The 15,678-nt window shown below is 44.3% G+C and overlaps 1 protein-coding gene and 1 pseudogene across 4 annotated transcripts in view; one reads left to right on the top strand and one right to left on the bottom strand.

Moving 5' to 3' along the window:
• ttc28 (tetratricopeptide repeat domain 28) overlaps positions 1 to 15,678 on the top strand; it is a 502,085-nt gene that overhangs the window by 152,600 nt on the left and 333,807 nt on the right. The window lies entirely within an intron of this gene.
• On the bottom strand, positions 11,860 to 12,011 carry LOC129709550 (U1 spliceosomal RNA; annotated as a pseudogene).

The raw sequence follows: 15,678 nt of genomic DNA, 5'->3' as shown, positions 1-15,678 counted from the left end.
CTGCACTCCAAGGAATAAAGTCCTGGCCTGCCGAACCTCTCCCTCCAGCTCCGGGCCCCGCGAGTCTTGACATCATCCTCGTAGGATGGTGGATCAGGTGCCAGTGTGGGTCAGCTTGAATGGATGTGGGGCAGGGCTGAGGGGTCAAATTGCATCAGTTGCAAGACTGGCAATTTTTACATTTACCTGAAATTTAAACTGAAGTCAAAATTTCTGCTTGTAATAAATGCCACAGGGCGAAGATTACTCTGGGATTTATTTGTCATTCCTGTCATTATTTTCCTTATAGCAAAAAAACTTTATTTAAATTTAACAGAAGGGTAGATTGTGTTCCATTGGCACGTAGCCACTGGATATTTCTGCTGCAGTGAGGAATTATATGCCCCTCATGGATACATAATCATCCACTTTGAACATTTATTTCAAAAATGTCAAATCAATTTTCCTCCATGCAATCACAGTTTCACTCGGAGGAGACCAATGAGTCCAATGAGTTGCTGCTGGCCCTGTGGAACCTTACTGTTAGTCCCATGCCTCTGCTCTTTGCCCAGATCCCTGAGAGTTATTTTCCTTCAAATGCATCTCTAGTTGCTGCTTGAAAGCAGTGTTTAGAGTTTTTGAGACACTGCATGGAAACAGGCCCTTCAGCTCATCAAGTCCACTCCGACCACTGATCACTTGTTCACACGACTTCTATATTATCCCACTTTCTCATCCGCTCCCTACACACTAGGGGCAATTTACAGACGGCCAGCCAACCTTCAAACCCATATGTCTTTAGGATATGTGAGGAAACCGGAGCACCTGGACGAAACCCACGTGGTTACAGAGAGAACGTGCAAACTCCACACAGACACACCCGAGATCAGCATGGAACCCAGGTCTCTGGTGCTGTGAGGCAGCGACTCTACCGCTGCACCACTCAGTGCCTGTTTCCATCACTCTTCCAGGTAGTGGGGCCCACGACATAGCCAGCGGTCAAATTTAAAACAGCACGACTTGAATCTGTTATCACTTTGGATTTGTGTCCCACATTCCTTCCTAACAGGAAGAGTTTCTGTCTAATTACAGAAGCCTGTTGTGGCTTTTCACCTCTATCAAGCATCTCAAACTTGTCCTAAGGTGAACAGTCGCTGTTATCCAGTCTAAACCTGGAACTGAAATCCTCCTTGGAACCAGAATCGGTACCCTGTTCCTGCTTTCTCCCCATATCCCTTGATGCTGGATGCTAATGATTCAGGGGAGATAATTAGGCTGACAACTCGGAGAGAGTGACAGAGTCGAGGGAGCTAGTGATGAGATTTGTTGGATGGAAGCTGTTTTCAGGTAATTCCACGAAGCAGCATTGGTTCCCATTGCAGTGTTGGTTGAGGGATTATAGAATAAAATGGTTGGATTTTCTCCTTGTCTTTTCTGCTGCTGCCATCCTGTATTTGGAAACTTGGTGAAGGTTCGGCAACTCTTCATCTCTTGGGCTTATTGAGTAATAGTAGTGTATGAAGGAACTGCAGATGCTGGTTCAAACCGAAGATAGACACAAAATGCTGGAGTAACCCAGCAGGCCAGACAGGCAGAGATTCCTTCTCTCCAGAGATGCTGCCTGTCCCGCTGAGTTACTCCAGCATTGTGTGTCTATCTTGAATAAGAGTCGCGTATAAATTGTCAAATAATTAATTGCATCGTGTCAGCCAAGTGCTGGGCAATCTAGTTTCCTTATTGTAGGGTGAACGTGCAAATTTCTTGTTAATTAATAGTTCCTATTTGATTATATGTAATGAAAGCCTGACAGAGTAACTTAATCAAATGATTTTATAAACAATAGTCCTGAAATAATTAGAAAAGTATTCACATTGAAGAATCTGCATCGTGTGAAGCTGGGTTGCTCTATAATCAATTATTTAATTAAAAAAAATTGTTAATGTGTGTATCTTTCATTCAGTTTTGCATTACTGTTGAATGTGCAGATGGTGTAACTGTGGTTGTCATGTATGTCCATATATTTTTCAGAATGTCACACTGGATGATTCATGGTTACATTTCACCCTTGTCAAAACCCCAAAATTCCCGACGATTTAGTACGTGTATGTTTTTACTCCTGATTATTTACACAGCCTTCGGTCTTGCCCTCTAAATTGATCGCTCTACATCGAGTGAAGATGCATATAGTTTAATCATGACATGTAACAACTGTGCGGTGATGTCAAGTCCCAAAGATCTCCTATCGCTGTTTGCTTAGTAAAATTTAATAATACCATTTAAACATCGTTAGTTTGACAAAGCTGTATTTTTAACGTTAGACATGTTCACAGCTCCAAGCACTGACTGCAGCTCGCTGCCCACAGCTGGAAGTGGAGTTCAGAAGACCGGGACAGGGAGCTGGAGAGGAACTCTGAGGGCAGGCTGCACCAGGGAAGGCAAAAGTGGTCAGATAATGTTTTGAATTCAGACCCTGCGTCACGATGCCAGCTGACCCACTGAGTTCTAGCTTTCTGGTCTCTTGGTTCCAGTTTCCAGAATCTCCCGTCTCTTTTGTCTTTGAAGAAATGGGAGAGAATAAACCGATCTTGGCATTGCAGTCTGTAATATTTAGCGAGGATTTTTTGAAACAGTTGTTATATCTCATCCATCCCTGTTGTTTCTTGCACCTCAGCGAACAGTTTGTAGCTTTTGACCATTGATGTGTGGTACTAAGGGCAAGGTACTATGCCGGTAAAACCAGACCACTCTTTGACTTTGAGAAATACAGTAAAGGGGAATAACAAAGAGAACTGCAGTCTTTACCCCTGCCATCTTTTGCCTTGTGTTGAAGTGATGGGGATTAAAGGAATTGCAGATTGCTGGTGTGAAATCGACCCACATCAGTGACCAGCTCACACCGTACCTGGGAATTTGCTGATGTTTGCCTGTGTAGTAACTGGAGCTTCACTCTATTCCTGGTATATTTTTTATAATTTGTACAATCTATGACACCCTAAGGGCAATGCAGATAAGCAAAGAGCTCGGTTGCAGTGTTCTGACTTCATTCACTGACATTGGGCGGATCCTTGTCCCAAAATGGAGATCAAGACCAAAGCAGAAGTTTTGATACCAAAACACTGGAAGTAACCCTTGTGTATTTCCCCACGTCCAAGGCGTTCCATGGCGAGAGGGTTTGCATGCCTTGCGCTACATCAGGCCAGTATAAGCGCTTCTCAGTTGATTGAAGACGTGAAGGAGACTGGTGCCGACAACTCTTGTGCAGCTTATTCACTTTATTCTCCTTGAAATCACCCCTCAATGTGTAGAGGACATGCCGGTACAAAGTGAGACTTGTTGCCATCTTTTCTTCCTTGGATTTGTTAGGATTTCCGAAATAGTGGAGTGCAGTTTTGTGCAGCTACACAGTGACAACTTTAGAACATGCAAAATGGAAGCCCATCATGCGAGGTTGTGGCTGATCCTGCACCTCATCTCAATTCTCCTCGGTTCACAGCACGCCCCTCTCCTCTGCTGACGTGACATTGGTGTCCGGAATTCGGATGACGCCAGGTGCAGTGAAGCCAAGAGTTTGCACAGTGTGAAGCATATCAGGTGCCTGATACTTGGACAGGCTACTGATACTAAATTTCCGAGTTTTTGACAAGGATGGAATTTAGCTGTGAATACATTAATACTCTGCAGGCCAAACATTGGGTTGTACCTTGCTAACTGCAACATAGAAGGAAGCCATTTCAATCTATCAAGTCCTTGCTGGCTTCCAACAGAGCAGGATTTTAATTGTGTAGGAAAGAACTGCAGATGCTGGTTTAAATATTAAATGTACCTGTTCTTCACTGTACTTGTGTAATTCAATGATAAACTCAATGACATGACAGACCTATCTGTCCCATTCCCCCCCCTTACCTCCCTGTAACCTGTCCCTGTAACCCTGCATCTCAGTTCCTTGTCAACTCCTCATTCATTCATTTACCACCTGCTCACAATGAATGGTCATTTACAGTGGCCAATTAACCCACCGGCACATCTTGGGGTGTGGTTTGAAACCATTCACCCACACTATCACGTGGAGATCGTGCAAACTCCACGCAGGCAGCACCCGAGGTCGGGATTGAGCTCAATCTGGTGCTGTGCACGGCCATGGTACCCGATACATTTTGCAAAGCGGATGAAAGCCGAGATTGTTTCTTCTTCTTCTGCCACGTCTGCCCCTTCCCCAGGCCACACCCTGCATTTGGCAGACCTTATTCTGCCAGCTCCTACTCGACTCAATCACTAAACCCCTCTCCTCCCCCTCACCTTCTGACTCACATTCATCCTCTGGATTCTTTAGCCCGTGTCATTCTCTCAAGCAGCTGTAGCAAACGCAGGGTCTGACCATACACTTGCTTAATTTGCGTGAGGCATCCATGTGCCTCATTCCACACGAAGGATCAGTTGACGTGCGATACAATGCTTGTCATTTATGGCATGCACTGACCCAACTGCCCTCCCCCAGTTCTGCATATGTATGAAGCAACCATGTGCAAAGCTACTTTTTAGCCAGGTACATACATTTTACTGTTGATAACCGGAGATTCTTTTAATAACATTCACCCCTAAAAGCAAAATACTGCAGATGATGGAAATCTGAAGCAAAGGCTGGAAATACTTAGTGGCTTACATGCGGAGTCTAGAGAAAGAGGGAGAAACAGAAGAAGGTCCCGACACGAAACGCCGTCTGTCCGTTCCCTTCACACATGATGCCAGACCCACTGATTTCACCCAGCACTTTGTGTTTAAATTGTCTATGGCGCTGATGCACTACAATGCTGATAACTATACTGTATTGTGCACTCTGTATCTTCCCCTTCATCCTGCCGATTATTTACCTGAGGAAGGGTCTCGACCCGAAACATCCTTGTCTCCGGAGATACCACCTGTCCCACTGAGTTACTCCAGCAATTTTGTGTCTATCTATTGTACTAGTGTTTGGCTTGGTTGTATTTATGTCTAGCATTATCTGATCTGTTTGGACAGCGTGCAAAGCGAAGCCTCTCACTGTACCTCGGTACACGTGACGATAATAACCTTAAACCGAAGGTTATGGGTTAGTTTGAACAGTTCTTATTCAATTCATTCAACCTTATTCCTTCACTCATTCTGATAAAAGGTCAGTGATCCAAAACTTGGTTTCTCTCCACAATTTTATTTTGAATCCTGCTTGGAAGGGCAGCGACTTACATTTGATATCTGGGTGACGCTGCTGTGATATCAGTGAAATATATAATGCGGTATGTAAAATCCTTGCACTTTGCCTTTCATCCATTACGGTTCCAGTAAAGTATATCAGTGGGTTGTCTACAGCAGGCACGTCATCACAGCAGGGTTGACACCATGAAATACTCTATCATTTGAATTAAATAGGATCTTAAGTGTAACTTGGAGCAATTTTACATTAGAACTAACATTCATCCATAAATTCTGCATTAGATCAGTGATTGAAATACATTTCTTGCGTTTGAGAATTGCAACCTTGCTTCCAGTTGCCTTTCAAAGTAATGGATGCATATAGATTGCCTATAACAATAGAGGTGCAGTGATCCTATGGATGACAATAATATAATCCTATAACTGAAGTAATTTTATAGATAGCTATCTCTTGAAAAGTGTGGAGTTTGCTTTTTGGAACAGTTGGAAATGACCCTGACAATTGCTAAGTTATTGAATAAACCATGAGGGAGGTAGAGCACAGAGACACAGCACGTGTGTGTTAGCATCTGCCATTGTCACTGGGAAATAGCTTCGCTGTAAGTGCGGCAGGCAAAATGACCTCAAAATTTAATTATTAAAATAAAGCTACGACACAATTCTGAGAATATCTGATGGTTAAGGGGCTTTGGTCTCCATTGTTCACATGCAGGTGAAACAGGGAGATATTGAAAGGAACATGAATCACCTTTACAGCAGATGTTCAAGGTGTAATCATAAATAGATTTTGATTTTGTGTGGGAAATGATATTTGATGCAGCCTTTTATATTAAAAAAAAAACTAAAACAACCATGCATTAAGATTACAAAACTGCTGCTGGGCACAATAATACAACGTAGGCTTGTGCGGTCCTTGGGTGTCAGACTTTGTGCCAGGTCTCCAGAATGAACAAAAGTCGAATTTGGCTATCGTTCCAATAGTACATTGTTAGTTTTGTGAACGGAATTGGAAAATGCAGCAACTTTCTACGGCTCCAGTTCCTCGATTCAAATGTTTTTGAGAACATTTTAACTCCCATCATATAAAAGTACCAAGTGACTAAAAATTTGTACCTTAACATAAAAATAGAATACTCGACAGGTCAGGCAGCATCTGTGGTAAGATGAGCAGGTAACCTGTGTAGGAAGGAACTGCAGATGCTGGCTTAAACCGACATCCGTCTGAAGAAGGGTCTCGACCCAAAACGTCACCCATTCCTTCTCTCCAATGATGCTGCCTGTCCCGCTGAGTGTGTCTATCTTTGAGCAGTTAACCTTTCAGGTCGAGTTTCATATTTACCATTGGCATAGTTGAACGTATCTCCAGCTAAATGTCATCACTAATTGTTTTGGTACAACATGTTTATCTTTCATGGTGGATAATTTAAAAGTATATTTCTGATAAAAATCATTGTTATTCTTCATGTTTTGGATACATTGGAATTGCTGTGGACATTTTACAGCAGTCTGATCAGAGTTTGATCAGGTTGAGTTTTCTCTCTCTTTCCTGATGACGGTACTGGCAAACTCCCACTATAAGGAACTAAAGACGTCTATGATTTTGCTGCGATAATGTACAAGCTAACAAAATATTGACCCGAATTGACTACAGTGGATGTTTTCAGTAAATTGCACTGATTTGAATTGGAAGCTGGTATTCACTGCATCAATCTTGTCTGAATAAAATGTGGCTAACCTCTGAAGCTTTGATATTAAAAACAAGCTTTTAGCAATTGTCTGAAGAAGGGTCTCGACCTGAAACATCACCCATTCCTTCTCTCCAGAGATGCTGCCTGGCCCGCTGAGTTACTCTTGCATTTTGTGTCTATTTTTAGTCATTGTTGTTTGCTGGTTTGGCTTGTGGCTGCTCTTTCTGAATTGTTTGAGTGCATGTAAGTTTTGTGTCACCTAGCCCACAGCTAACAATGGACCGCTTCCTTTTATCATCGTTACTTTTTTGCATATCTTTCATTCATTTGTTCTATCTCTCTCAATATCACCGTCTATATCTCTCATTTCCCTTTCCCTTGACACTCAATCTGAAAAAGGGTCTTGACCCGAAACGTCACCCATTCTTTCTCTCCAGAGGTGCTGTCTTGACCGACTGAGTTACATTTTGTGTCTATTGTCAGTTTAAAAAAAATTTGGAACCCCTTTCTTTTGTTAAAAGGAAAGAAATATTTAAACTTGTATTAACTGAGCTGTGCCATCTGACTCATAACATTGATATTGATATTACAGTCGGTTTCCGCCACGGCTGGTCATGGTTTTACCCAAAGATCATAGAGCGGAGCTCCACTCATGATTTTTGGTTTTGCCGAGCTCACTGTGCGCTTGTTCTGAGATTCTGGATGTCGGAGGTCCTCGGGAGAATAGAAAAATATGCCTGTGGGCCGGATAATTTCAGGTCATGAAGCATATCTTGCCAAAAAAGTGGAGGGGCTGCAGCCCCCCCCAGCCCCCCCCAGTTGCGGGGCCCATGGTGTGGGGGGTGGTTAGTGTGTGTGACGCCGCAGGCCACCCTCCCCCTGAAACTGCGCGTTGAGGGGACGGGACCCAAAGGGTCCCACTTGGTCTAGTCTGGAATAAAACCAACTCTCATGGAAGATGGACACAAAATGCTGGAGTAGCTCAGCGGGTGAGGCAGCATCTCTGGCGAGAAGGAATGGGTGACGTTTCGGGTCGAGACCCTTCTTCAGACTTTCTTCACGTTTGTTCATTCTCATGGAATTTATGTGGAAAAAGAAGAAAAGAAATGAAGACTAAATGTATTCCTTTTCACGTTCCTTGACTCTTGCGCAGCCGATGTGGCTTTAAGTTATGGAGAGTCGCGCTAAGGACAGCTTTGCAGGAACGCAACCCCTGCCCCATAATGCTGGGTCACCTGAATGTGCATTGCATGCGTTGCGAAATGCGGGCAACTCCTGCAGCCTCACTCATCAGAAACATGGAAGGTCTTGACCTAGTTATCGCAATGTTTGCCTGTGATTCTAGTCTGATTTAAGATTTAAAGGAAAATGAATGCACATGTCCTTTTTGTGTGTTTCTGCTTATTCAGCTCCTGAAATAATCTAGTCTTATGAAGTCCAGCAGTATATGTTGCTGGTACGAGGGATGATGTACTGTAAATTTTCCTTTATCATTCCCAGCTTCTGCAACGATTTGCAAGATTTAGTTTACTTTTGTGCAGACAAGTAAATGAGTGACATTGATTTTTTTTTTCCCCCTCCAGCACCTTCCTTCACACTCTCTCCAAGTTATCACAAAGACATTACAGAGACATATTTAATGTGTTGCTCCTTAATGCTGTGTGATTTCTCCAGCGCTCCACATTGAATGGAATGCTTTGTGCATGTTTTGCTGTGATCTGGGTTTAGGTATCAGTAGTTTGCACAGCAGTAGCTGCTACAAAGAACAGCTTATTGATGTGGGACATCCAGGACATGGTACAGGACAAATGCAAACTTGCTTATTGTTTGGGATTACAATCCAGCTCCTGTCAATGAGAAATTGATTCAGTGGAGTATCGCCGGAGGTCGGTTCGTAGATGCTGGGCCGACAGCACTGGGATGAAGCGAACAATATAAAACGCTCTCTGGATCCCGTCTTTGGATCAGTCGGAGCTTTTTGTGAGCGGAGAATGTGAGCATGAGTGACTAGTGGCACCTCAGTTTCTGCACAACTCGGAAACCTTGCTGCACCACAAAGTGTTGATTAGGTTTAGTGACGTTTATTGCCATGTGATCCAAGGTACATTGAAAGGCTTTTGTTGCGTGCTATCCAGTCAGCAGAAAGACAATGCATGATTACAATCGAGCCATTTACAGTGTGTAGATACATGATAAGGGAATAACGTGCAAGGTAAAGCCTGCAAAGCACCATCAAGGAAAGTCCGACGGTCACCAAAGAGGTAGATAGTAGATCAGCGCTGCTCTCTGGTTGTGGTGGGATGATTCAGTTGCCTGATAATAACTGGGAAGAAACTGCCCTTGAATCTGGAGGTGTGATGTCAAGATCAACCCAGTGATCAACTTCCGTCTGAGGCAAGGTCTCGACCCGAAACGTCACCCATTCCTTTCCTCCAGAGATGCTGCCTGTTCCACTTTACCAGCATTTTGTGTCTATCTTCGATTTAAACCAGCAGCTGCAGTTCTTTCCTACACATTCCATTTCAATGCTTAGTGGCCGTGATCGGATGCCTCTCTAGAGCTCCATTATCGGGATTTATTTCTCATGAACGTACTACCATATCAATAAATGCATTGATTACAAAAGAGAAGTATTTCATCTCCTGTTGAATGTGCAGATCCTGAGTGTTTATTGTAAAGGGAGGAACTGCAGATGCTGGTTTAAACCAAAGATAGACACAACAAGGAATGCCAAAGCGAGTTAGACAGCATCTCCTGAGAAAAGGAATAGGTAACATTTCGGGTCGAGACTCTTCTTCAGTCTGAAGAAAGGTCTCGACCAGAAACGTCACCTATTCTTTTCAGGTAAGGTAAAATAACAAGGTGCTCCTCAGTCTTTCTTGAATTACTCGTGTGCCTGACTTAGGATGAGTTTGTGCAGCCCTTCGACCCGTTTACAATCTGCTTTGAACCCTTTTCAGTCCGAAGAAGGGTCTTGACCCAGAAACGCACCTATTCTTTTTCTCCAGAGATGCTGACTGACCCGCTGAGTTACTCCAGCTCTTTGTGTCTATTCTGAGCGTTTATAGTTGGGGGATTCACCACACCCCTCACCTCCCTGAGTCAGTGCAGCAATATCAATAATTGAATCAACTACATTTATTTTTATTTTTCTTTTATCCCTTTCCAATTCTGTTTTCCTTTTTCAGAGCAGTTTTTTACTGCAGTTTGTGGAAAACATTGGTTCAAGTTAGCTGATAGAGCCAAGAAAATGAATCGGCCACAAACAAAGCAATACTTGTGGTGGGAGCTCGGTATAACAAACAGAACTCGGGTAGAAAGTTCAGGATGATCTTTAATTTAAGCTACAGGATTGAATAAATACCATAAAATGAGCAAAAGTGTTTGGATAGTCTGAAGTTGTTTGCATCAGTTAAATTATAGCTAACCAGTGACTTTGCACCAGTACTTAAATATATATGGTCATGAACTCCATGTAATTCTTATTAGATATAGATAAATCCACAGTAGTGCAAAAAGAACAATGAATGGTATTGCTAAATGAGAAAATAGTATTTTCCGCCATCACAGTGTGATTGAGCATAACACCAAGCTGCCTTAATGCTGCCTGCAAAGGTTTGGACCTTTTTATTGGATTTGTTGCTTATAAAATATTCCATCATATTTCCACACACTGGGCAGTGGATCACAGATCGAGACCAGGAGATATGTCCCAGGCATCTCTGCCCAAACGGAACTACCATATCGGTCTGGAATATCGCACAATTCATAAGGAGATTTAAGGCGGATATGGACAGATTTTTGATTAGAACAGGGGTCAGGGGTTATGGGCAGAAGGCAGGAGAATGGGGTTGAGAGGGAGGTGTTAGATTAGCCATGATTGAATGTCGGAGTAGACTTGATGGGCCGAATGGCCTTATTCTGCTCCTAGAACTTGTGAACTTATGAAGGTGCATCCTGAACCATAGATTGCACAATAGTGAAGAAAAGAGAGAATATGGTCCTCAAGTCAAAGAGGTGGTGAGGCACCTGCAGTAGTCGTGTCACTGATGTGACTCAGCAGACTCCTGTAGTACTCCTGACCCCAACATAGCATATAGACTAGTGAAAGCTTTTTGTATAAAGCATTGGTTTGACCACACTTGGGAGGAATGTGTGTAACTTGGGGCAACCCATTACGGAGAGAAGATTAAATCTAGAAGGTATAAACAGTACAGATTAGCCAGAATGACTCCAGGGATGGGGAGCTGCGGCGAATAAAAGACTTAAGATTCTCCATCCACTTGAGCAAACAGTACTAAGATGAGATTTAATGGATAGTATAATGATTCTGAAGGATTTAGATAGAGGTTAAGTTACTATTTCCTCTGTGCAGCAAATGCCAAATGGTCATTTTTTTAAAGTTCCCAGCATGAGAATTGTTGAAGGGAAAAGAGAGCTTTGATATATTTGGATCGTAATGATCGGTCTAGTCATTTGATTGTGACGCAAAGGCTGTTTATTCTGTTAAATTTCTGCTCAGTCTCACACCATTGCCGTTTCTCCACAATATCACCCATCACAGGCTCATCACCTTTTCCTGATTATCCTGCCTACTTTCTACACTGGGATCCAGTGAAGCTCTCAGCAGCTCTGAGATGCAACCCGGGAATATCAGCCCATGCACAGACAGCACCCAAGATGTTTGTTTAGAGATACAGCTTGTAAACAGGCTCTTTGGCCCAACGAGTCCACACCGACCAATGATCACCCCCACACGCTAGTTCTATCCTACCCTACACACTAGGGTTAATTTACAGAGACCAGGTAACCCACAGACCTGCACGACTTTGGAGAGTGGGAGGAAACGGGAGCACCCGGAGAAAACCCACGCGGTCACAGGGAGAACGTACACATTCTGTACAGACAGCACTCGTGGTCAGGATTGAGCCGGGGTCTCTGATGCTGTGAGACAGCAACTTTACCGCTGCGGCCACTGTTCCGCCGTCTACATTTTTTTTCCCTGCAAAGGCAGTCCCCCACTTCAACAGATTGTGCAGCTGAGTTTCCCGCATTTGGGGACATCGCAGGCATCAGCACACACAAAGTGCAATGGGATAGCCGCGCCTCGGGAGATCGGCCATCGTGACCACCAATCCTCCCCTGCCAGGTCAGGATCAAACCTGGGCTGCTGGAGCTGTGCAGATGCTGCATTATTTGCTGCACTACTGTACAAACCATGCAGCTTGCAAACTGTAATTCAAGAGTTTGCATTCCTGGGATAATAACAGAAAACCGAGTGGGATCTGGGCTCCAGATACATACGTTAGATCCTTCAGTATTTTTGCATCTCTCGATTATTCATCATGTAGCCAAACCTAACAGGACCCAACACAGACAGCCACGTTTCCAGAAACACAACTCTATATGACCTCTGGCAGGCGTGCCTCAAGTCTCTGTTATGGGAGTATATGTGAATACCTCTTGGAAATCTAAATAACCATCCACTTGGAAGCAATGGAGAGAGTCGCTAACATTACTAATTGTGCCTACCATCTCACCGAAAACATTTATACATTAATCTCAAATGATCTAGCTGAGCTACTGGTGGTTTTGAATCCTCCCACATTTGAACATTTCCAGCGTTCTCGTGTTTTTTTGTTTTCCCTGCCACTTGTTTCTCGCGGGTATGATGGAGGAAACTCGAGTCCATGCCTGCTTTGTTGTTTCCCGGCACCCATTTTGGGCTTGAGTTCTACCTGCAAAGGCTCTTCCCTGCTCAAAAATGTACTTCCGCTTTGCATCATGTTCTTTTCCCAGCACAGTTTCAAATGAGCAAGAGTGAACATTTTGCCTGAATTTGGAAGGGGGGACTCCAATCATTTAGCCGAGTGCCCAATGCCTACATTATAGCTGGTGGCCCCGGATTGAGTTGGCCTTTATCACTGTTGTCCCGCGAGTGTTCAAATGAAAGTCTTCACAGAGGCCAGGGCTTGTTCAGGTGGCAGCTCGCCATGTTTGATTGCCATTGCTTTATTGTAGGGTGCAGAGAAGCTGTTTGTTCACAGAGCACAGGGTGCCCTTGCCTTCCCCCTCTGCCTGCACCAGGGCATTCCCAGTGGCACTCCTCAACTTCCATACACGGACACGATGGAAAATGCCGTGCTGGTTTTTGTGGAATCAGCTTTGTAAGCCGGTTTACGGGGAAAATGGTGAATGAACCTTTGGTCAGTCTGGTTTCAATAATACTTGACAGAATTGCATAAATAACAAGGTGCTGCTCAGATTTTCTTGAATTACACATGTATCTGACGTAGGATGAGTTTGCACAGCCCTTCCACCCGTTTGCAATTTGATTTGAACCATTTTCAGTAACTTTGGATGCACTTTTTGGACAGTTTTAGCTGAACAAAACTCAACATATATTTTATATTCCAGGAATCAATGCACTGTGTTCAGTGGTGGATCAGTCACGCGTGACACTATACACAAGTTGTGTCACTTATTTTTATTTTAAATAAGAGATACCGTGTCCCTCAGCTGTAGCAGAATTGTACAGTGTGTGGTCCTGGAGTCAAGCCTTTGGTTAGGCTGTATTTGTGTGTAGTTCTGGTCGTCTCCATTCCAGGAAGGATGTCTAGCTAAAGGGCCTGTCCGACGTCCATGACCTAATTCACAACCTTTTTTACTCGTGGACATTTTTCATCAGGCTAGAAAAATGCCCCGACCTACTTGATGCCACGAGTACCTACGACTAGCATCACGACCTACCTATGACCTCGTGACGACCATGCTGCGAGTACGAGTCAAGGGCAAACTCGGCAGAGGTCGTGAATTAGGTCGTGAAAGTGGGACAGGCCCTTGAGTTACTCCAGCATTTTGTGTCTATCTTTGGTGTCAACCAGCACCTGCAGTTCCTTCCTACACCGATGCTGTCCTGTTCTTTGTTCTATGTACAGGTGCACGGAGGCCACTAGGTTAGCAGTTAATTAATATCCTTAACATCCACTTTCCAAGCGTCTTGTGAAGACCATTCACTGGGGCTGGGGGTGACCTGTGGCACTGCAGGAAATTCCACTGCTGTTGTGTGAAGCAATTTGTGGTGGGGTTGGGGGCACAAATGGTGGAGTCCTGGTGAGAATTCAGTGTGAGTGTCCAGGGGGTCGGTGGCAGGCAGAGCTTGGGTCACATGGTAGGTAGGCTGTTTATAAAGGTATGCTTTGGCACGGTTTTAAAATGTTCGAAGAAAGACACGATTGTAGGAGGCAAGATGTTGTTCAGTCATGAGTTGCCGATAAAGAAATAATTGTAATAAAAAGGAACTGCAGATGCTGGTTTATACCAAAGATAGACACACAAATATAATTGAACCTGGAGATAATTGAACCCGGAGTCTCTGAATGGAATCTTAATTGTGAGGTGCTGGGTGGAGGAAGATTTTGGTCAGTGTCTAGTGGGGAGAGAAAGGAGCACTGATCACCATGGCATGGAGCAAAGGATAGAGCAGTTCCATGGGCAGACTTTCCATCCAGTACCATCTACTCTGCTCACTGTATTTGCAAAAGCCAAACCTGCCCCTGTCGCCAAAGCTCTGGCAGTAATTTGGCAGAGGGCAGTTCTTGGGATTCCCCTTTCATGTTAGTTTCACGTCATCTATTCTCATCATCCTTTGACAGCACCACCCAAATTATTGATAGACTCAAAAAGCTGGAATAACTCAGCGGGTCAGCCAGCATTTCTGGAGAAATAGAATAGGTGACGTTTCTGGTTGAGATGGAATGTCACCTATTCCTTTTGTCAAGAGATGCTGTCTGTCTGACCCACTGAGTTACTCCAGCTATATGTGTCTATCTTGGGTTTAAACCAGCATCTGCAGTTCCTTCCCACACAAGCTTGATTTCTCTCACCGCAAAGTACAGTGACTGCAGGGGACACATGGATGCACCCACTGCCCGAAACCTGCCCCTCATGTCACACACCATCTCTCCTGGACACGGGCAACCATTCCTTCATCATCACTGGGTCTGTACTCCAGACCTGTCGGAGCTGCTGACGACCACTCACAGGATGGCCAGGAAGGGTAACATACCACGATTTTTGCCATCTAAACCCACGTCATAAATAACTTTGTAAAAATAGATTCCTTTGTCTCTTGTGTTTCCTTTTCCATTTATTCTCTGTACATTTTATATTCAAATTGATTTTCCTTTAAGTTCTTTAGTGGACAGCTCACATCCCCCTCCCCCTCCCTCTCATGGTCTCTATGTAATCGTGACGCAGACTTCCTCGACATTCAGTAACCCCTGGACCTCCTGCTGGCTGCTGTGCTGTGCGGAGCAAGCAGCAAAGGCGACCCGACTCCTGTTTAAACGCTGCCCACTGCACCAGTACAATGCTGGCTTCCCTTTTTCTGCCTTGCATTACTTATTAGGCCCGATCCCAGCTGAACCTGCCAGAGTTACTCCTCCTCCACTTGCCTTTAACAGAGACTGGGAACAATCCCACTGGTGACAGAAGTAATCATGAAAGATAATGTTTAGAATTATTCTATTGGATCATTACCAGGGGCTCGAGTGTTGCAAGAACACGAGTCTGTTGGTTGGGCCTTTGCCACTGCTGGCCCGGTCGGTGTACAAGAGGGCTGCTGCCACCAGCCCCAATGCACACTCTTGCAGCAAGCCTGCTGCTGCCATGTTGGCTACGACACATCTGTCCAGCTGCACCCGCATTAACAACCCCTCCATTGTGCTAGCTAGCTGGCTGCTAACAGAATGGAGAGTATTACGTTCCTCATCGAAACCACCTCAAGATTCACAGACTGCCAGCCACACCAGGAACGTCTACA

This window comes from Leucoraja erinacea, chromosome 25 (genome assembly GCF_028641065.1).
Source record: "Leucoraja erinacea ecotype New England chromosome 25, Leri_hhj_1, whole genome shotgun sequence".
NCBI classification, from domain to species: domain Eukaryota; kingdom Metazoa; phylum Chordata; class Chondrichthyes; order Rajiformes; family Rajidae; genus Leucoraja; species Leucoraja erinaceus.
This window is presented reverse-complemented; position numbering and strand designations above follow the sequence as displayed.